Raw genomic sequence first — 24645 nt, 5'->3', positions numbered from 1 at the left:
GAAGTTTTCCTTTTCTCTTTCATGTTTATCTTTAAGGATATTTCCTATTTTCTTTTAGCGTAGGATTTGTACTATTTCCTTTTATCATTATCTTGTAATTTCTATATAAAGGAAACACTTTGATTCAAGTAATATACACGATTTCTGCAATTGTTCACAACACGTTATCAGCACGATAGCCTCTAAATCCCTGAGACCAAAATCGAAACTTAAAAGCCTAAACCGGTGACTCAACCTAAAACCCTAGACGTTCCCTGTTCGTCCTAAATCCTAGACGTCCTCAACACCGAACGTCCTCAGCTTTTGATCGCGTCCTCAGCTCGCACTCGAGAAGAACGCGTCCGTTCTCTGCGTCCGTCCGAGAACACCTCGCATCCGAGACAGCTCGCGTCCGTCCTCAGCTCGCGTCCGACTACATCCGCGACCCGATAGGAGACAGCAAGCGTCCTTCCGTCTCAGCTCGAAGTTTCATCCATTCTCAGGTGGTTCGGTTCTATACCTCTACGAAACAAAGGTATAAACATAATCTGAGAACCTAGATAAAGAACATAAACCCTAATCCACTATTATGGAAACTATGTTCTTGATGAAACCTAAAAGAAACTACAAAGATTAAAATCTACAAATCTTATAACTAGAAACATATATGATTCCACTAGAATATGATTGAATGTTTGATTGATTAAATCTGAAACATGAGAAACCCTAATGAAGGAATCGAAAACCCTAAATCCTAAAGAAGCTAGAATCTGATTTTAAGATTGTTCTTGCTTGATTGATTTCTTGATTGATCTGAGGTTTAGGATTGTTAGATTGATTAAAATAATCTAACTAAGTATTCAAATCCTTAAGGCCTTGAAACCTTAACTTAAGGTTGCTAGAATTTAAGATTGAAAACCCTAGTTTTATAAAAGAAGAAAGAATAGTTTGATTGCTTTACATGAATCCGAACATGGTATTGCATTCATCCTGATTATAACAAAATCGACCAGCATATAGATCACACAAACTTAGATTGCTTGTATTAGTAGACCTATATGGCCGTGTGGCTTATGATTGATAGCACCATGGTCGATTAGTATTGTTTTGAATATCATGAATGCGTAAGACATGTTGTGGCCGAGCTTGCTTATTATCATGCGGCCACATGATCACATTGTGAACCTGAAACTTTAAATGATAATGTGATTCAGATGTCGAAAATAGCAAACAGAGACTACGCAGCCCTTAATCTCTCCGGAGACAATTACTTGCAGTGGGCGCTAGATACAAGGATCAGTTTAAAGTCTAAAGGACTTAGTGATACTATCACCGAGGACAACAATGAGAATGAAAAGAATAGATACAGGGCCATAAGCTTTATGCGCCATCATCTCATTGAAGGTCTGAAAGATCAGTACATGACAATTGAAAATCCACTAGACCTTTGAATGCTTTAAAGCATAGATATGATCACCAAAAGATGGTGTTACTTCCAAAGGCTAGGCACAACTGGATGCATCTAAGATTCTTAGACTTCAAGTCCGTGGATGAGTATAATTCAGCCTTGTTCAAAATAGTTTCAATACTAAAGCTTTGTGGTGAAGAAGTATCCGATGTAATGATGCTTGAAAAGACCGACACTACGTTCCATAAGTCGAACTCAGTATTGCAAGAGCAGTACAGAGTGAAAGGCTACGCCACATATACTGATCTGATCTCGTGTCTACTTTTGGCCGAGGCAAACAACGAGCTCATGATGAAGAACAGTGAAGCCAGACCTGTCGGGACAGCACCATTACCCGAAGCCCATGAGGTTGAAAAGAAAGATCCCAAAGAGAGCTACTACGCCCAAGACAATAGGAGACCACACGGCAATGGCCGTGGTGGATACAAGAGGCGTGGGCGTGATTACCCGAACGGCCGAGACAACTACTCGACCGGCCGAAAAGGAAACCACAATAACCGTGGTCGTGGTTCCAATTACGGCCGGGGCAGAGGTAGTTATGGCCGCGGACAAGGTGGCATATCTAAGCCATCTTGCACGTCCAAGTCAGTATGCCACAGATGCGGGATGGACAACCATTGGGCCAAGAATTACAGAACTCCGAAACACTTGTGCGACCTCTATCAAGAGAGCCTCAAGAACAAGAACCCGAAGGCAAACATGATCCAAGAAACCGGTCATGATGACAAAGGATATGGATATGATGCTGATAAAGAATCCGACCAAGATGATCTAATGGACTTTGAAACTTCTGATTGTCTTAAGGACTAGTTTTCGAATCACTTGTCTTATTGCTTTATGTTTTTGATTTGGTGTTTTTATTTTATGTTATGACATTTATAAATAAAGAAAGTTTTTAAAGATCTTATGAAGTCTCTGAGTTTAGAAATTTTATTTATAGAATGAATGGTGAGATCAGTATACTTGTGGTGGATAGTGGCACAAGTCACACAATACTTAGAAACAAAAGGTACTTCATGAATCTCACAATGCAAAGTGCAAAGGTACACACCATTGCGGGTGAGGCTAGCCTGATTGAAGGTCACGGCCAAGCCTATGTGTTGATGCCTAAGGGCACTCATCTAGAGATCAAAACAGCCTTGTATTCCCCAAGCTCTAGAAGAAGCTTATTGAGTTTCGAAGATATAAGATTGAATGGTTTCCATCTTGAAACATGGGAAGAAGGAAACAAGGAGTTCCTTAATATAATTTAGATCACCAAAGACAATAAGAAGATCCTAGAGACTATACCCGCAATGTCTACTGGTCTATACTATGCAAAGATCATTATGATTGAGGCCAATGCCTCCGAGCTATTCACTTTATGGCATAACCGGCTTGGCCATCCCAGAACAGGAATGATGCGAAAATTGATGATGAATTCACAAGGGCACACGTTTAAAGGAGTAATCCCACACAATCTCACATGTGCAGCATGTGCACAAGGGAAACTCATAACTAGGCCATCACCAGCCAAGGTTAATAAAGAAACCTTAAACTTTCTGGAAAGGATTCAAGGAGACATATGTGGACCAATACACCCACCTTGTGGGACGTTTAGATACTTCATGGTCCTCATTGATGCATCGACCAGATGGTCGCATGTGTGTCTACTATCCACACGGAATCTGGCCTTTGCACGCCTGCTTGCTCAGATGATAAGACTGAGAGCACACTTTCCAGACTTCCCTCTTAAGACTATACGTCTAGACAATGCTGGTGAGTTCACGTCCCAAGCGTTTAATGAATATTGTATGTCCATGGGGGTAAGAGTAGAACACTCTGTGGCACATGTCCATACACAGAACGGCTTGGCCGAATCTTTCATTAAACGAATCCAGCTGATAGCCCGGCCATTGTTAATGAAGTCTCAACTCCCGGTATCAGCATGGGGACATGCAGTTTTACATGCAGCGGAACTGATTCGCATCAGGCCATCTAATGAGCATAGATATTCACCATCCCAACTACTTACGGGTCATGAGCCAGACGTGTCCCACATAAAGACATTCGGATGTGCCGTCTACGTTCCAATAGCTCCACCACAGAGAACTAAGATGGGACCACAGAGGAGGATGAGAATATACGTAGGATATTATTCCCCAAGTATTATAAAGTATCTTGAGCCAAAAACCGGTGATTTGTTTAAGGCCACATACGAAGACTCACAGTTTGATGAGTCAACATATTCGTCCTTAAGGGGAGATAACAGCCGGTTGATCATTAAAGACTTAGAATTATTTAGACCATCAATATCTTGACAAGATCCTCAGACTAAAGATTGTGATATAGAAATCCAAAAGATTATACATCTTCAAGAGCTAGCTAATCAATTGCCAGATACATTTGCTGACCCAAATAGAGTAACAAAATCACATATCCCGGCTTGTAATGCACTTATAAGATTAGATGTCCAAAAGGGACAATGTCAAGTGGCTACAGAGTCTAAGCAACATTTAAAACATGGAAGACCAATTGGTTCCAAAGACAAACAGCCTCGGAAGTCCAAGAGAGGTGCTGGATCCGAGTGCATCAAGGAAACCGTCCAGGACATGGATGGACCGGCCGAGCCGACCAGGACGGTCGAGCCAAGTGAGCCGGCCACACCCGATGATCCGGCCGTTCCTCATAGTGAAGTCCGGGACGCTGGGCTTCACGGGACACAAGAGTCGGACAATCAAGAGATCTCTATAGACCATATAATATCTGGAAAACAATGGAACATAAAAGATATCAACGTTGATGATTTGTTTGCATACAAGGTAGCACTTGAGATCATGGATATAGATGAGGATCTAGAACCCACATCCATACAAGAATGCATGCTAAGATCAGATTGGATCAAATGGAAAGAAGCTATAAGCGTGGAGTTAGAATCATTGAGAAAGAGAGGCGTTTTTGGCCCTATAGTCCGGACACCAAGTGATGTCAAACCAGTGGGGTACAAATGGGTCTTTGTAAGGAAGAGAAATGAGAAAGGAGAAGTAGTGAGATACAAAGCACGGCTTGTAGCACAAGGATTCTCACAAAGACCAGGAATAGATTATGAGGAGACTTACTCCCATGTGGTGGATGCAACTACATTGAGATACTTAATCAGTCTGGCCGTAAAAGAGAAAATAGATTTACGCCTAATGGATGTAGTGACTGCATATTTATACGGACCACTGGATAATGAAATTCATATGAGAGTTCCACAGGGTATTGAGCTAGATAAGAAAGGTTCTCGAGAACAACATTGTATTAAGTTAAATAAAGCCTTATATGGTTTAAAGCAATCAGGTCGAATGTGGTACAACAGGTTATCCGAGTACCTAGTGAAAGAGGGTTATAAGAACTATCCAATAAGTCCATGTATATTCATAAAGAAATTTGACAGCAAGGGCTTTGTGATAATGTCAGTTTATGTGGACGACCTGATTATAATAGGAACCCCTGGAGAGATTTTCCAAACTGTTGAGTGTTTAAAGAAAGAGTTCGAGATGAAAGACTTAGGAAAAACTAAGTTCTGTTTGGGATTACAGTTTGAGTATGTAGAGAAAGGAATCCTTGTGCATCAAGAAACTTATACAGAAAAGATACTCAAGCAATTCAATATGGACCAGGCTCATCCCTTGACGAGTCCTATGGTCGTGAGGTCCTTAGACCTTGAGAAGGATCCATACGGACCTAAGAAACCGGACGAGGAAGCACTCGGGCCGGAGGTGCCTTATCTAAGTGCCATTGGGGCCTTAATGTACTTGGCTAGTCATACTAGACCGGACATCAGCTTTGCCGTGAGCTTACTGTCTAGATTCAGTTCATGTCCAACTTTAAGGCACTGGAACGGAGTGAAACATCTGTTCAGATATCTGCAAGGAACAAAGGATCTTGGTTTGTTCTACACCGACCGGCCAGGAGAGAGCTTGGTCGGATATGCAGATGCTGGGTACTTGTCCGACCCACATCAGGCTAGATCTCAAACAGGTTATGTGTTTATACACAGTGGAGCCCCAATATGCTGGCGTTCCACAAAGCAAACCTTAGTGGCCACATCGTCCAATCACGCCGAGATCATAGCCATGTATGAAGCAAGCCGTGAGCTTGTTTGGTTGAGGAACATGACCGGCCATGTCTTAAGAGAGAGTGGTCTGGCCGTGGGACAAGAGAAAGAAGAGCCAACAATCATATACGAGGACAATGCAGCGTGCATTGCTCAGCTCAAGGAAGGATACATCAAGGGAGATAGTGATGTGGTCATCAGATCAGCAACTGAACCGGAGGTCAACCCAAAGCCCTACTCAACCAGCCAAGGCGCAAACCAGGACATACGTGCACTAACAATGCCATATCTTACAAACCAGGATGGTTTAAATCACGAGGCTAATTTTTATGGATTCTACACTCAAGAAGGAGTCCAGGCCAATTGGAATTGGGCCAAAATATTCGCTGAGCAAGAAGTTATGAATTTTACAAGTCAGAGGTTTTCCAGCCCGTCCATCTGCGAGTACCCGACTTTAGAAGGAGATTCCAGCCCAAGGAAGGAGCGGCCTGAACCAAAGCCCATCATAGAATTCAAGAGGAATCTCTCAGCTTTCCAGAAAGCCCAATACCAGGAGAAATGGCCACGGAATTACGAAGTTATGATCCAATCTCCAAAACCGGCCAAACCAGTTCTGCACTTGCCTCAATTGGAAGCTAGCCGGTTCAATCAGCTTCAAACCAGAAATTGGCGACCAGGAGATCAATCTATACATTCAGGAAGTCTATCCAGAGATCCAGAAGAGTTCTACAAGTTTATACAATGCACCAGCCAACATTGGATCAGGAGGATCCTCATTTACTTCAACTTACCTTATTTGGAGTCTCAAGCATTAAAACTCCAACAGCTCTTTTTCCTTCAGATTAGGCACGACCTCAGCACATTCCAAACCATCAAGAAGGTTCCCAGGAAGCTTATTTATCCCCTCAAACCGTCCAGATACAAGGAGAACACCATCTACATTCATTTGGCCAAGATTCTCATCATAAAGGCTCCAACGGCTAGTTTTCATGGAGCCATCAATTCCTTTGCTTTCAAGTTTATTATTTCGACTTTATTAGTTTCCTTATGTCATTTTATGACTGTTAGAGAGTCCCAGTAGTCGAGCCTATAAAGCTCAAGTTGTTTCTTCATTGTAAAATAGCCTTGAACTTTTATGAATGAAAATACAGTTTTTCTAGTTTCTCAAAACTATTGTTCTAAGTCTTAGAGTATTGTGAGAAGCAGCTCTTGAGCATCCAGACTTATCAAAGCCTCCTTTCACAGAGCTTTGTGGCGTCCATCATCCCATCTCCATCCATTAATCGATCTTGAGAGTGATACACATCCAGCAAGACCGGTTCCATCTTCATTCATCTCCCATCCATTGATCCTTGTTGAGAGTGATACACATCCAGCAACAAAGATCTCATCTCCATCAATCTATCCCTTTTCTATTTGTTTTTATTCATATTATCATTTTGATTCATATTCATATTTGTTTCTGTTTGCATTATAAAACTCTAAAGACTCATAAAAATCGGTTCTCATTGTTCTCAGGTTGTAGCTTGGATCCAACCTCTATCAATTCGTAGGTTACCCCCCCTGTGCCTACAACATTTTGGTATCAGAGCTTAAGCTCCTGAATCAGGTCCATTCTATCCTTGCATCATTCATCTTGTTTGCATTTGTTTTCATTTAAAAAAAAAAAAAACAGTTTGTGCATTGTTATTGTTGTTCTTAAGAAAAGAAAACTAAAGAAGAAGAAGTTGTCTAGTTTGATTCACGAAATTCTTTTGAAATACTTGTCTAGTTGTTTGCATTCATTCCCCCCAGCTCCACTTGCCATATTTAGATTTTGTGCATTCATTTAAAAAAAAAAAATCTGCATTTCCATATTTGTGTCTTGCATAAGAAAATTCAAAAAACAATAAGTGTTAGTTTTTCTTTCCATATTTTCTTTTCACTTGTGTTAATTGTCATTCCATATTGATTCATTTCGTTTTTGCATTGAGAAAACCAAAAGAAAAATTATTTTAGCATAGTTTATTTCATTTCGGTTCATAATTGCAATTTTTCGGTTTAATTTTAATTAGCTTGCATTTTTGGTTCTTATTTTGATTCGACCAGGATTTTTCCATACCTTCACTTGATCTTTGAGAGTGTTTTCAGGAAGCCATGGTAGGAAAAACACACGGCCAAAGTCAGATGGCCAAACAGAACCAACAGTTGACAGCTTTGCAAGAGATCAATGATCGGATTGCTCAGTTGAGGAAAAGAAACAAGGCACGAGCCCAACGTCCACAGCAAGGAGAAAGGAGATTTGGAGATGCACCAGAGGCTGTCTATGTCGAGCCCAAGCCACCAGATCCTTCAAGGATCAATCAACATCCAACTTCTCAAACCCATACTCATCATGTTGCTAATTCTCGGTTTGATCATAAGTATTTTGCTGATAAAATTGAACTCTTTACATTTTCAGGAGGAAGAAGCTACCTATTTTGGGAGAGGAACCTTGATGAATGGTTTCACTACAACAACATTCTGAAAGAAGAGAGACTATCATATGCCATTGATCAACTAAGAGGTAATGCCTTTAAATGGTGGGTACAAGAAGAAGATGATAGATGGTTTTACAAGGAGCCAGCTATCAAAACGTGGAGAGATCTTAAGAAAGTCATGAGGGATGAATTTTCACCAGAACTCACAAGTTCTAAGATCCGAAAGATATACCCAAGGAGGTATCTAACTCATGTTTCCAAAGAAAAGCCAGAACCTGTTATTGTCCAAGTAAAGGCTAAGGTAAGTCCTATACTTGATAAATCAGTTAATGGATCATCTACCACTTGTATGAGTCACTTGTCTTTGTCCAAGAATGTTAAGACAGGTCCTGAGGTCCAAAAAGAGACGAACTCAACATCCTTGTTGAGATCAAAAGTTGTCCATGATTTAAGTCCAAGAGACAAGGAGATTTTAAACACAAATAAAGAAGAACCAACAAGCCAAGGTAAGTCTTCTAACTCTGAAAATTTAAAAGATCAGACATGTTATAGATGTCATAAAAGAGGACACTTTGCTGTAGTTTGTCCAAGTAAACAAGCATTGATAGAAGCATCACTAGAAAAGAAAACTGATTTATCTATGAAGAGTGATAGTTTTATTCAATCTGATTTATTAGCTCAAAATTCTTGTATAATGCACTTGTCTTTGTCAAAGGGTGATGTAACAGGAACTAAGGAGCATGAATTCAAAGGAGAGGAGCCACCAGGCGCCACACCTGTGATGGACCATAAGATGGTTCAAGACACAATGCAGTCCATGTTGTTTAAAGAAGCAAAACCGATCCTAAAAGTATCCCACCAAGGTAAGTGTCTAACACCACCTAGAGATACTAGTACTGATGTGTGTGTTCTTGATGTAGGGTGTAAAAATGAAAGCTATCTGCTTACTGAAGTTCCACAGAAGGAACCAGACCATAAGCTCAGTCATGAACTACCTCACAAGTGGAAACCAAGATCTAAACAATGGATTGTTCAAATTCCAAAACCTATGGTAAGATTCATTTTAGATCAGCATGTTTTTAATATTTCTATGATAGATATAATGCACTTGCTTTTTGTCCAGAGTGTTGAGACTATTTCAGGTTGCCAAGAAGAAAGCTTTAAAGAAATCCCACCGGATAATCTTATGTTGCAAGGAGAATCAACTCCAAGGAAGAACAGAAATGTGGCCACCAAAACTTTGAAGGACCATCCACTCCAGAAGAGATGTAATGGCCATAACCATAGCAGAGGCGTGATCCTTTCAAATCTTTTCAAAGAAGAGCCACCAGAGGCACCATGCATCACCAAACCGAAATTATACCAAGGTAAGGTTCTAAACTCTCAAAAGAGAATGAAACCTGACTTGCTCTATCTTGATGCAGGTTATATAGTTTCGAGGTCGAAACCTTGTCAAGAGGGAGGGGATGATGTGGTCATCAGATCAGCAACTGAACCGGAGGTCAACCCAAAGCCCTACTCAACCAGCCAAGGCGCAAACCAGGACATACGTGCACTAACAATGCCATATCTTACAAACCAGGATGGTTTAAATTACGAGGCTAATTTTTATAGATTCTACACTTAAGAAGGAGTCCAGGCCAATTGGAATTGGGCCAAAATATTCACTGAGCAAGAAGTTATGAATTTTACAAGTCAGAGGTTTTCCAGCCCGTCCATCTGCGAGTACCCGACTTTAGAAGGAGATTCCAGCCCAAGGAAGGAGCGGCCTGAACCAAAGCCCATCATAGAATTCAAGAGGAATCTCTCAGCTTTCTAGAAAGCCCAATACCAGGAGAAATGACCACGGAATTACGAAGTTATGATCCAATCTCCAAAACCGGCCAAACCAGTTTTGCACTTGCCTCAATTGGAAGCTAGCCGGTTCAATCAGCTTCAAACCAGAAATTGGCGACCAGGAGATAAATCTATACATTCAGGAAGTCTATCCAGAGATCCAGAAGAGTTCTACAAGTTTATACAATGCACCAGCCAACATTGGATCAGGAGGATCCTCATTTACTTCAACTTACCTTATTTGGAGTCTCAAGCATTAAAACTCCAACAGCTCTTTTTCCTTCAGATTAGGCACGACCTCAGCACATTCCAAACCATCAAGAAGGTTCCCAGGAAGCTTAGTTATCCCCTCAAACCGTCCAGATACAAGGAGAACACCATCTACATTCATTTGGCCAAGATTCTCATCATAAAGGCTCCAACGGCTAGTTTTCATGGAGCCATCAATTCCTTTGCTTTCAAGTTTATTATTTCGACTTTATTAGTTTCCTTATGTCATTTTATGACTGTTAGAGAGTCCCAGTAGTCGAGCCTATAAAGCTCAAGTTGTTTCTTCATTGTAAAATAGCCTTGAACTTTTATGAATGAAAATACAGTTTTTCTAGTTTCTCAAAACTATTGTTCTAAGTCTTAGGGTATTGTGAGAAGCAGCTCTTGAGCATCTAGACTTATCAAAGCCTCCTTTCACAGAGCTTTGTGGCGTCCATCATCCCATCTCCATCCATTAATCGATCTTGAGAGTGATACACATCCAGCAAGACCGGTTCCATCTTCATTCATCTCCCATCCATTGATCCTTGTTGAGAGTGATACACATCCAGCAACAAAGATCTCATCTCCATCAATCTATCCCTTTTCTATTTGTTTTTATTCATATTATCATTTTGATTCATATTCATATTTGTTTCTGTTTGCATTATAAAACTCTAAAAACTCATAAAAATCGGTTCTCATTGTTCTCAGGTTGTAGCTTGGATCCAACCTCTATCAATTCGTGGGTTACCCCCCCTGTGCCTACAACAGATAGGACAAAGCACATCATGCCCAAGTTCTTCTTCACCCACGACTTGCAAAAGGCAAAGGAGGTTCAAGTGGTTCAAGTTCGATCCAGTGACAATTCAGCCGACCTCTTCACCAAGTCTCTGCCAACCTCAACGTTCAAGAAGCTGGTTCATCAGATAGGGATGCGCCGGCTGAAGGATCTTCAGTGATGCCTTCATCAGGGGGAGTGTCATGCGTTGTACTCTTTTTCCTGTCTATGGTTTCTATTTTTCCCACCTTGGGTTTTTGGTTTTCCTAAAGAGGTTTTAACGAGACAACATCGTGTATGATACAAGCCCATATGGTTATAGCATCCAAGGGGGAATGTTATGAATAATGTGGATTACTAGTAACCAAGCCAAAGAAAGAACGGATCGCGTCCGGCCCAAGACCAAGACCGCGTCCGCATAGGAGAGAGAGGCGGCCAAAGAGTAGCTGACTATAGGATTAGAAGTTTTTCTTTTCCCTTTCATGTTTATCTTTAAAGATATTTCCTATTTCTTTTTAGGTTAGGATTTGTAGTATTTCCTTTTATCCTTATCTTGTAATCTCTATATAAAGGGAACACTTTGATTCAAGTAATATACACGATTTCCCCAATTGTTCACAACAAATACATTATATTATAATACCTAATTTTTACAGTCAAACACATTAACAAAAGATAAAGAACGTCAAAAAAAAAAAAAAAAAAAACGTCGATATAATAATCGTTGGCAGGAAACCCTAAACCGATCCCAAATTCGTTGCGGCTGAGATATAATAATCGTTGGTGGGACCTCAACACGTGTCCGGTTCCGGATGGTTTTGACCCTCGTCGTGTGCGTGGGTGCATAGAATCAGCGGTGCACAAGCAGATGGGTCATCGTTCTAAAGTCATCATCTATGCCATGGGCAACCTAGAATACATCTCTAGTGCCCTCTTAGAAGAGATAGCTTCCTCTGGATTCGTTCTTATCCACGCTCCCTGCGGTGGGAACGACTTCAAAAATTTACTGCGCGAATGGTCTCAGCTTAACCCATCGTCTCCGGCTACTACTGTCATGCTGATATCCCGCAATTATACGATGGTTGATCCTTATCTTTTCCGCTTACTGGATTCGCTGCTTTTTGTGTATATCCAAAAGATGGCCGGCCTGTTACCCTTGACCAGCCAATAGCTCAGAAATTTTTTGTCAAAGAGTTTGTCTGGGAAACTTTATTGAATGACAACATCACATGTGAGATGATGACCGTGAATGAAGATGAACCTCTCTGCATTTGCGACATATGCTATGACACTTTCGAAATATGTGCCGAATTCATCACTCATCTCAAGAGTGAAGAACACATAAAGGAGTTGTCTGGTATAGTGCCCAGAGACTCCTGGTACTGTAAGCCTATGCATTTTTGCCATGTTTGCAATTATCCCGGCTACGACGAATATAACATGCTCCTCCATAACCAAAGTGAAGATCATTGTCGCAAGCTGGATGAGAGCAGGAAGAGATTGATCTCTTTACCGAGAGAAACCTCTTTAACGAGCTATGTTTTGAACGAGTCAAACAAGACGTTTCTATCGAGGAAGAAGAGGAAGGATAAGCTGTACTAGTGCCTGTGGGGTCCTTGTGTGTTTTTGATATACTAATCGTTCTTCCCATTTTTGGTTTTTATATGTTTACTTGATTTGATTAGTTGGGTTGTATTAGTAGAAAATTTATTTGAGGACTTGGTTTGTAGGATTTTTTTATTGAACAAAACTTAGGTTCACCCTCTAGGGTGAACCTTTAAATTCATCTCATCTCTAAAAACCAATCATAATACCACATAGATTAATGGATAAAACAATTAAATAATTTTTCAAAAACTAAAATAATTAAAAAATAATAATATTAACGTCAACTTTATCAACGTTAAAAACGCTAACTAAACTCTAAATCCAAACCTTAACCCTAAATCATAAACCTAAACCCGAACTCTATACCCTAAAACCCAAACTTAAATCCTAAATCCAAACCTACACCCTAAATCCAAACCATATACCCTAAAACCTAAACCCAAAACCCGAATTATATACCCTAAAACACAAACCTATACCCTAACCCCGAACCCTATACTCTAAATCCAAACCCTATACCTTAAAACCTAAACCCTAGATCCAAACTCTATACCCTAAACCCAAACCCAATACCCTAAACTATAAATCCTAGATCTTAAATCCTAAACCCATACATTAGACCCTAAATTCAACCTTAAACCCTAAACCCAATTCTATACCCTAAATCATGAACTTAAATTGTAGATTCTAAATCTAAACCTTAAATTCTAAAAGAACAATATCAACATTAATCCAAATATTTAGGTTTTGGATTTGGGTTTAGGATTTACAATTTAGATTTAGGGTCTAGGATTTGAGTTAAGGATATAGGGTTTAGATTTATGGTTTATGGTTTAAATTCAGGATTTAAGGTCTAGGGTTTAGGGTTTAGAATTTAGGATCTAGAATTTGAATTTAGGGTTTATAGTTTGGGTTTAGGGTTTAGGTTTTAAGGTATAGGGTTTGGATTTAGAGTATAGGGTTTGTGTTTAGGGTTTAGGTTCGGGTTTTCGGGTATATAATTTGGGTTTAGGGTTTAGGTTTTAACGTATAGGGTTTATATTTAGGGTTTAGGGTTTAGGTTTGGGTTTAAGGGTATAGAGTTCGGGTTTAGGGTTTAGAGTTTAGGGTTTAAGGTTACGGTTTGGATTTAGGGTATAGGGTTTGTGTTTAGGGTTTAGGTTTAGGTTTTAGGGTATAGAGTTTAGGTTTAGTGTTTAGAGTTTAGGGTTTAAGGTTACGGTTTGGATTTAGGGTTTAGTTGGCATTTTTAACGTTTTTAAAATTGGCGTTATTATTATTATTTTTAACTATTTTGATTTTTTAAAAATTATTTAATTATTTTTATCCATTAATCTATGTGTCAATATGATTGGTTTTTAGAGGTGAGGTGAATTTAAAGGTTCACCCTAGGGGTGAACTTAAGTTTTGTTCTTTTTTATTTACCTTTAATAGATGTAGAATTTAGTTGGTCTTTGGTTGTATGTTTAAAACCAACTAGATTACGATCCGTGCTTAAAAGAACGGAATTTTAACAAAATCTAATTTACAATATCAATAGATTTTAACATTTTGTATAAGTAATGTTTTGACTTTTTTATTTTAGTGTATTAGAAAAAATATAATTATATTATTTTATACTTATATTAAATAAGAAATCTATCTAAAATTTTACTTAAATTCTATCTAAAATTTTGACTTTTTTATTTTAGTGTAAAATATAATTATATTATTTTATACTTATATTAAATAAGAAATCTATCTAATATTTTGTATAAGTAATATAATTATATTAATTTGTGTATAGTTATTCCTACAAGATATGTCCATATTTTTCTCATTAATGATTGACAATGAATGGAATGAAATCATTATTAACAATATATTTTGTTTAACTATATAAAAGAAGTGTGTATCTAATTTAAAAATTTACAAAAAATTGGATCAATGAGAATGATTATGTTTGAATAAAAGAGATATAAAACATGAATGGTGATTTTATGGTTCTAGATAAAAATTAAAGCTAAAGTCACCTTCTACGTTCCAACCAATCACTCCCGTTGTTTCTTTAAATATTTTTTTTAAAAGCTTCAATGTTGAAAAGAAATTCAACCAATATTAATGGTTTTAAAAATAATATTTAAATATAATATAAATGCTTGTTGTAGAGATCTACAAAATAAACTAAATATAATAATCTATATTATTAAAACTGAAGTACACTTTAGTAATGTTTGGAAACATGAATAGTACTATAACTGAAAATTGTTTGGAAACGAAGATAGCAATACTATATTAATTGTATTTCCATATTTCACTCATATTAATTATATTGTCTTAACAATATTTCACATCATTAATTATATTACCATAATAATAATAGTGTAGATTTTATTTAGTAGTTAATCAATATTAGTTTTGTGTCAATTATAAAATCAAAAAAGTAAAATAACTGAGTTTTGCATAAGGTTAAGCGTTTGTTTTAATTTGTTTTACTATAACATTTTTTTTTTCAATCAGTGGAAAATTACGTAGCCAAAAACATAATTCAAAAACATGTTTAGTGAATAAAATCATAACTTAAATCAAAATAATAAAAATGAATTACATTCATTGTCACTTCATTTTTCACTCAATATAATTGCTTACTAAATAAAAAAAACTCTTTCAGTTTCACTTAATTTAGCAAAACACATAAAAAATATCATTTATATTAGTTTATAAAATCAGTTAGGTATGAACACTAAATATCCACTTAGGTACGAGTCGTTCCTTTCGGGTATCGTTTTATTTTGTTTTAAAATTACTCACTCCTTGAATATTATAAATTTATGTGTAGGTTTTGAGTTGAATCCTTTTGAGTCTGGATGAGTTTGGTTCTGATGTATATGACCCTAAAATATCTAAATAACCAATGTATTTGAAACGGGTTTGGATATTTGTACCAAAAATAACCATATTATCTGATTCGATCCGGATCTTTTGAATACAATTAGTTATATTACGACATATCTAAAATATAAAACACTAATTATGAAAAACAAATATTAATGTATAAAAATATAAGTATAGTTTTATTTTAGTAATTTCATTAATTATATTACTTTAACAATATATCACATCATTAATTATATTTACCGTAAAAGTAATAATGTAGATTTTTATTTATTAGTTAATCAATATTAACTTTGTGCAATTATAAAAAAAATAAAAATGTAAGATAACCGAGTTTTGCATATGGTTAATAGTTTGGTTTAATATGTTTTACTAAAACTTTCTTTTGTCTTAGTTCCAATTGGTGAAAAATTACATAGCAAAACACATAATTCAAAGGCATAGTTTATATGAACAAGATAATAATTTAAATCAAAATAATTAAAAAGTATTACATTTATTATCACTTAATGTTTCACTTCATATAACTATTTTATTAAATAAAAAATTCTTTCTATTTTTCTTATTTTTGCCAAATATATAGAAAGAGTTTCCTTTTTAATCTATTTGCAAAATCAGTTAAGTATGGACATTCGGATACTCATTGAGGTACAAGTTGTTTCTTTCGGGATTAATTTTTTGGATTTTTAAATTAGGCGCCACTTGGATATTATAAATTTATGTATGATGCTTGAGTTGGATCCTCTCGGGTCTGAATGGTTTTGATTTTGATGTGTAGAAATATAAAAATATTTAATTAACCAATGTATCTGAAAAGAGTGTATATTTGTACCTAAAATAATTTTATTACCCGATTCAATCCAAATATTTTGAATACAATTAGTTATACGACGACACATCTTAAATATATAACACTAATGATAAAATAACAAATAATTTATAAAACCGTAAAAATTAACACCCGCACGGGCGTGCGGGTCAATCTCTAGTGATTAATTATAAGATGAAAAAGGTAACAATTCACCGAATTGTTAAAAGAGGCCATTAGCATTCATGAACTCAAAATTTTAGATGCTATTCCTTCTTCTTTTCACGCAAGTATTCATTGGTGGTTTCTCCATTCTTTAGATGATTCTTATGTTGGTTTGATCTTCTCTGAAATTTTGTCTATACATATAAATGTAAACACAACTCGTAAAACTTTGATTTTTGACTGGACATAAAAGATTTGCAAAATGAATTGGAATGAGAAACTGAAAAAGGTAAAATGAAAACCATCAGACACCTTGCAGTTATATGACGCCAAACCTCAGAACTCGTTATCATTGGTAAATGAAATAAAATTCAAAATAATTTGTTGTTCATTTATATAAAAACTAATTCACTCTTGTCGTTTCAATGAGAATGATTTTTTTTTCAAATTCTTTGATTTCAGTTCCTTTGGCTTTGTCGTCTTCAGATTCACGTTCAGATTCACGTTTTGTTTTGCTATTGATCGAGTGTTTTTTAGTGATTATTTTGTGGAAGATATATGATTAGAAGAACCAAGAAAACAATAATGAAGATCGTGAAATTGTAAATGGCCTGATTAGTGGGTATGTAGCCGCTTAATGATTTATTTGTTATTAATATTTTGAGCAACTAATACAATTTTTTTAATCTAATAATTTGTAAATAAAAAATAGAAAAGACACATGTCAAACACTTAATTGTCAACTGACTTCTGTTGTATAATATACAAGATTGTTCTGCAGATTATACAATGTTGTGTTGTGCTGTATGATGTTTGGGATGAAATATAATGTTTGAGGTTACAAAGAGTGGTAAGGAATTGAAGAAATTAGGAAACAAAAATTCAATTACACAATTTTTTTGTTCTAGGAAAAAAATGAGACTATTGTATTTGAATAAGAAAGAATGCACAACAATATTATATGAAAGGATATTACGGCCAACAAATGGAAATATATTTTATAGATCTAGGAAGAAAATATGCTTAACTAGGAGAAGGATAATCCAATTATTATCTTTATGTTGGAAAGGAAAGAAATAAAAAATTACACAGTATTTAGAAAATACTAATAATTTTTAATAATTGGATTTTTATGTTTTAGTCATTCTTTTTAATAGTTGATGTTTTAGTAAATTTTGTTTTATAATATATGATGATTTCAGTTTTTTATAAAAAATATTAGATTATTATTATTATTATTATTGATAAAACTTTGGTTAGATAAATAATTAATAATATTTGATATTTTCTTATGCATAGTCTTTAAAAACCGATTATTTGCTTAAAACTTTAATATCTTCATCACCGTTTGATTAGCATATGTATATCTTGATAGTTTTGATCTCTATTCATAGATGTAGTAGGATTTAAGAAGACAATCTTGATTTATCTCTTAGTTTAGAGGAGAATGCAACAAAAACAAATCAAGGGTTTCACGAGTGATATGTTCCACCATACATATAACATCAAAATTGCTAAAAATGATAATAATTAATTTACAATCAGTAAGCTTTTTTTTGTTTTTGTCATCTGGTAGATTAATATTGACTTGAAACAGGAGAGTACACAGTTGAGTACACAAAACCTTTCTGGAGCCAAAAGCCGGTGAGGTGATGGACACCATCCGGAAACAGAGATTGGTACAACCTTTTAAACGAGAAACTAGACTAAAAAATGAAAGCAAAGTTGAGGAGGATCCAGAAAGAGATACATGATAAATTGCACCAATGATGAAGTTGACTGGAACCGGGCGAAGAGATGAGAGTGACAGCAGAGCACACCAATTAACACAGGTTGAGAGAAGCCACAAGACAGATTGCAAGCACACTAGCATCACTAACACATAAACTGAATAGAGAGAGGTTAGAATCCTTAACCGTCGCTGTGAACGCCTTTCAATCCCAACTTAAACTCACCATTGGACCTTGACTAGGCTCTCCGCACGCCTCATACGCACCATTACCCCACGACGAAGCTTATAGAAGCTTCTCGAACCCGATTTATTCACACAGCCGGTAACTGGATAATAACCACTCCAAATCCAGGAGTAACACGATCAACACGGCGACAAGCAAACAACAGTGAAGCCATCGCTCCGAACCCAACTATCTTCTTTCGTTCCTCTCAAATCTAAAGAAGAGCTCGCAAAAGTCTCTGATCATCAAAGATCAACAACCACCGGATTTAACTCCAAAGAACAGAGGCAGCACTCCCAGGCCCAAGCCAAACGCCAAGCCTCATCCGCAGCTACATCTCACGTACCCCTCCACAAAGGTTACTATTGCTTGTCCCATAAAAGAAACAGATAGTAGAACCTAATTCCAAACCTCACGTGCCACCATCAAAACAACCGAAGACAAGATCTACGAAAAGGAAAACGAGATCTGACAAGGTCTAGAGACTTAAAAGCCGACTACCTTACCCTACAACCGAAGACGCCTCGTCGGTGCTCCAAAGGGAAACCCCAGACCGTCGAATCTAGCTCTTCCGGAGAAAATCTAGGGTTCCAACGCCGAGCAAGCTTCAACCAGAGACACCAAACATTTGACGCCGACAACGAAGAGGAGTAGGAGAGCAAAATTAAAAGGCAGAGAGGGAAGAATGCAACTGGCGACGACCGAAGAGGCCGAACGCCGGTGCTCACAAAGTTGCTTTACAATCAGTAAGCTCAGTACAATTTCTTTTACTATATCAGTGTTAAAAACTTGCTGATTATTCTACGGGTTAAAACCTATTATTTAAAGGGAAATTATGCAGTATGGCTAAGAAAAAAACCATATTTAGCTTTATAGCCAAATGCCCTACCATACATCGATAAAGATTGTATTTTATATAATATTAACCTGCTAGCCTTCAACGCAACCGGTAAAACCTACAACCAAAAAATAATTAAAATTATTTATTACTATTCGTAAAAGGTAAATTGTGACGTACATTCCTTCACATCTTCTTTCTTACTTCATTTGATAACTTCGTCAAAGTTGAAAGGTCTCCGACACCGAGAGAACAAACACCGTCACGTCCTTCTGATTCTCTTAGATTTTGACTTCTCCTTCGTGGTTTGTAATCGCCTGAGATAATCCGATTCGGAAATCAGACGCACCTCGCCGGCGATAAAGCTGCAGCGACGCCTATCAACACCTCCTGTCTATTCCACTTCCCACACTCAATTATTCTCGGATCTGTTTAACTATGGTAAGTTCTCGTGTTTTTTTCACCCGATTGTCTTCATCTGCTGTTATTTTCTTTTTCATTTCAGCTATACTCAGAACTAGGGTACTATAAATGTTAAATACAACATTGTCGACGGTGAATGCCGGATTTGCTTTATGCGACTAAGTTCCACACTGTATACTTGGTTGTGGTTTTATGGTTGTTCGTAGTCTTTCTTAAATTTTATTTGTGTTCTATCTGATATGCATAGTAAATGATGTAGTAATATTGTTTCGATATGGAATAGCATATGCGTTACATACGTGTTTTACCATCTGGAAATGACATGATCTCCGTTAGGTATATTCCATTTGACTTGGAATATAATAAAATATAGACGTTTATATTCCATTTGACTTGGAATGGAATAAATTAGAACGTTTAATATCACCTTTTTTAGCTTCTGAATTCATACTTGTATTTAATATTTACGTATTTTTATACTTGTATTAGAGTTTATATTTCCGTGTAGGGTTTAGTGCTGATTGGAGAGGAGTTAGTTTCTAGAATATTGAGTTTGTCATTGCAAGATTGGGGTTAACATTAGATTAAGTGTCATATTTCCGTGTAGGGTTTCATGATTAGTTAATAGGATTTCATATATATATATTCCCATGTGTGGTTTAAGATCGTGAGCTATGCATATCATTACGTCTTACATGGTTTCCAATTGTTATACTATACAATTTATTTTACATTTACATTGTTATATGGATCCTAACACCTTTATCTTTCGCTTTTGTTTTTCAGGTTACAAATTGAAGATTTAAGCTGCCAAGTAGATTGGTCAAAACTGGATTTGAGCCATCTGGTGAATATATTCTCATTTATATGTAATGATGCAATATGTATATAAGTGGAATAGATCGTGTCTACGTAAAATAGAAAGACCACTCATGTGAAATGGAATATATGATCTTTACTATTTGTTGTATTTTATGCTATTTGCGAAACATAGATATAAATATGATTGTAAGATTCATAAGCATAAGTTATGTTTTGTTGTTGTATCATTTCTATGAATCTTAATTTATGCGTATTGATCAAATCTAAGAACTTAAAACTCAGTTTTATCATTTAGTTAACCAAATCCATATAAGTGTTAACTTCATACAAATTTCGTTAACCACAACTGCATTTATTGTTTGGGTTTAAGGTTTATATTTGATTTTAGGGTTTAGTAAATAAAGTTTAAGGTTTAGAATTCATATTTGGGTTAAGGTTTAGTGATTAGAGTTTAGGATTTAGTATTAGAAGGTGAAGGGGTATGATTAGGATCATCATTAATTTCTTTCATGTAATTATAGACATTTCATAATTTCACTAATATGTACTATGTTATTTATTTAGTTTTATTCTATTTGAGTTAGAGTTTATATTTGGGTTCAAGGTTTATAAAGAGTTTAGTGATTATAATTTAGGATTTAGTATTTAGAAAGTGAGAGGTATCGTTGGGGTCAACATTAACTTGTTTCATGTAATCATAGATATTTTATAATTTTACCAATATGTACTATATTATTTATTTTGATCTATTCTATTTGGGTTAGAGTTTATATTTGAGTTTAAGATGTATATAATGGTTTAGTGATTATAATTTATGGTTTAGTATTTTGAAGGTGAGAAAGTATGGTTGGGGTCAGCATTAACTTCTTCTATGCAATCATAAACATTTCATAATTTCACCAATATGTACTATATTATTTATTTTGTTCTATTCCATTTGATTTAGAGTTTATATTTGAATTTAGAGTTAATATTTGAATTTAGAGTTTATATATGAATAAGGGTTTAGTATTTAAGGCTTGAGGTGTGATTGAGACAAGGTTTAGTATCTAGAGTTTAGGCTTGGGACATTTTTAGTATTATATGTTGTAGGTGAAATTATAATCATATGCTACTTCGGTTATATGGAATAAAACATTCGGTATATATGTATGTGATTAATAAACGTGTAACATGAATGACTTCTTCTTCTTCCTGATGAAATATTTTTAGACATACTTGACTATGTATTACATAGACTATCTGGACACACATAACACATTTTTACCGGACAATGGCAAAGAGAAATGGTATAACCAGATGAATTATGATGTAAATGTTAGTTTTTTTATTATGTCAAAATCATTGCCACTCATCTAATTTGTTTTCAAAATATGGCTAGTTGGCAAATAAACCCTTATTTAAACTTATAACAATTTTTCTTGCGCACAAACTTTTTTCTTTTTGTTTTTTTTGGCAACCGCACGAACTTATGCCATGATTAATCTCAGTCTCTTAATTGAAGTTTTTAGTTTCGGCTAAGATACGGTTTTTAGTTTTTCATAGATTTTAATTAAAAAAAGTTAAGAACCGTCTCTTAAATAAGAGGTATAAGAACTGTCTTTTAACCGAAAAAATGTAAAAAAAAAATATATATATATTAAATCCCCTTATACATTAAAAGAGAAGTCACTTTAGTGATTTCTGCTGAGGTGGCACTCATATAGAGCTTCTCAGAAAAATTGTTATAATTCTATTGGTCGATTTTTTTGAATTTTATTTTTCATTTATTTTAATCAATCGCTTATGTAGGCAAGCCCAAAACTATTGTCGATTTCGTTAAGCCCATATATAGCTAGGGAATAATAATTATCGATTTAGTTTAGCATTGGGCAAGATTTAGAACTAAGACAAATATTAAAAACTTTCCTTATTATTCAAACAGTAAACTTGCGCATGTTGATATCATATTAATTACATTTGCTTAGAAAATATTATAATGTTTCTAATTAGTAGGGGTGGGCGTTCGGGTACCCGTTCGGGTTCGGGTCGGGTATTTTGGATTTTCGAGTATAGAGGTATAGAGGTGTAGAACCCGTTCGGGTATTTCTGTACTTCGGGTCGGGTTCGGATATTTTTAGTTCGGATTCAGTTATTTCAGATCGGGTTCGGATATTTAGATTTTGAAAAAATAAAAAAAAATTTTCATTTCTCAAGTTTCTTATATTTAAAAATATAACTTTCAGGTATCTAATTTTTTATTTTTAATAGATTGAATGGTTAATAGATTTAGACATAAAAATTTAAAACTAAAAAGGTATTAATTTAGTTATTTTTTTAAAAAAATTTGGATGTAATTTTTTTGTTAATTTTTTAAATAAAAAACTTGAGATGCATTTTCGGATCGGGTTCGGGTGTCACTTCGGATTTCGGGTAAAGTGCACACCCCTACTAATTAGGTTGTTTGTTTTTAATAACTTACCTTTCTAATATGTATTACTTGCGCAAGTTGAAATCATTAAATATGCAAATAACTTATTGACAAAATTTGTTTTAATAACTTACCTTTCTAATATGGATTAATTGCGCAAGTTGTAATCATTAAATATGCAAATCACTTATTCACAATATGGATTACTTGCGCAAGTTGAAATCATTAAATATTATCGATTTAGTTTACCCTTGGGCAAGATTTAGAATTAAGACAAATATTAAAAATTTTCCTTATTATTCAAACGGTAAACTTGCGCATGGTGATATCATATTTATTACATTGCTTACAAAATATTTTAATGTTTCTAATTAGGTTGTTTGTTTTTAATAACTTACCTTTCTAATATGGATTACTTGCGCAAGTTAAAACCATATCATATGCAAATCATTTTTTGACAATACACATTTAATATCTTTCTTTAAACGATTTCATTATTTATTGTGTAAAATATTGTGCGTCATTAATATGAGAAATAAATCGACTGTATATATATATGAGACACTCAAGGTCTTAAACTACAAACATTCTCTTTTCACTTTTTAAAGTATTATTCACAAATCTCTTCTCTCATACTATTAAAGTATTACGACGATGCTGCTTGTGTGCTAAGAAAAATGTGTTTAGACGCAAAGGCTCCTCATCTTTCATCGACTCTGCCACCCACTTTGCCTTGGAAGTATTATATGCTACTTGATGAATCGACTCTGCCACCCACTTTCATCGACTCTGCCACCCATTTTACCTTGGAAGTATTATAGAAAGATTAATAATGTTTTATTTATTACTTTTAATATTTATAAACTATAAAATACAATGAACGAAATTTTATATAAGATAATTATAATAGTTTTATGCTCTACTTGATGAACTGTGTTCGAATATAATTATATAATAACTATTTTAAATATTACAAAATCCAAAATGTTTTATTAATATTATTTTTAAATTATTTATCGTTGTTTGAAGAATAAATTTATCATAATTTTAAAATAATTTATAAAATGCTTGCAAAATGCAAGGCAAAGTTTCACTTTCAAGAGTTAAGTCGAGATCTGGATTAAAAATCCTAATAACTGGTAAAGAAGAGAAATCGCAGACAAAAATATTGAATGTTGTCTACAAACAAGTTTTTCAGAATATTTCGTAGTTACGGTACGTAATTTTAATCTACTTTTTTTTTCAAATACAAATTTTTAAAATGAATAAACTATTGCAATTATTTATTTTTTGTATTTGCTAGATGGGTTGTGATGAGTTAGGAGACCGATGATGGTATGTCAATTTAATATTATTTCATGTTCAATAAAACTTAGAAATTTAGAAATTTATCAAATAATGTTAACCCATCAAATTGCTTACAAAATTTATTTAATTTTTTGCAAGTTTCTAATTGAATTTGCTTTCTTTATCGAGAAATGTACTTCATAATTTATATTATTTATGGATAATATTTTGATTTTTATTATATTTTCTTTAATATGTCTGTATAAATGTTTGTTTATTATTTATGGAAAATAATATTATTCACCTAAAATAAAGAATTACGAAACATATACAATACAATTCTAATTAATGATAATATAAAGTCTGTTACATCTAAAACTATACACTATTTATTTCATTTTTTGAATGAAAGTATCTTCGTAAACACACAAAATATTTTGTGACGTTGCAATTATACATACACACAATATCTGCCTCTTCATACTGACGTTATTGTGTTCCCTCTCGTGAGGTACGGACCGAGAAAGAACACAGAGTGCGGACCGATCATGTTCTTATGTCCGCACAGAGTGCGGACCGGTCACCTAGTTATGAGTTAAAAA

The 24645-nt window shown here is 35.1% G+C and overlaps 1 long non-coding RNA gene and 1 pseudogene across 1 annotated transcript; one reads left to right on the top strand and one right to left on the bottom strand.

Moving 5' to 3' along the window:
- The first annotated feature begins 56 nt into the window (after nt 1-56).
- Nucleotides 57-2314, top strand: LOC103862225 (annotated as a pseudogene).
- A 14454-nt stretch (nt 2315-16768) lies between these two features.
- LOC117132995 lies at nt 16769-22120 on the bottom strand. The gene is made up of 2 exons (XR_004456796.1): nt 18770-22120; nt 16769-18662 (listed from the first exon to the last, which is right to left on the bottom strand). It is a non-coding gene; the product is annotated as an uncharacterized LOC117132995 (long non-coding RNA).
- Between the last annotated feature and the right edge of the window lie 2525 nt (nt 22121-24645).

Source organism: Brassica rapa, chromosome A03 (assembly GCF_000309985.2).
Source record: "Brassica rapa cultivar Chiifu-401-42 chromosome A03, CAAS_Brap_v3.01, whole genome shotgun sequence".
Classification (NCBI taxonomy): Eukaryota; Viridiplantae; Streptophyta; class Magnoliopsida; order Brassicales; family Brassicaceae; genus Brassica; species Brassica rapa.
Note: the sequence above shows the minus strand (reverse complement) of the source record. Positions and strands in the feature narration are given on the sequence as shown.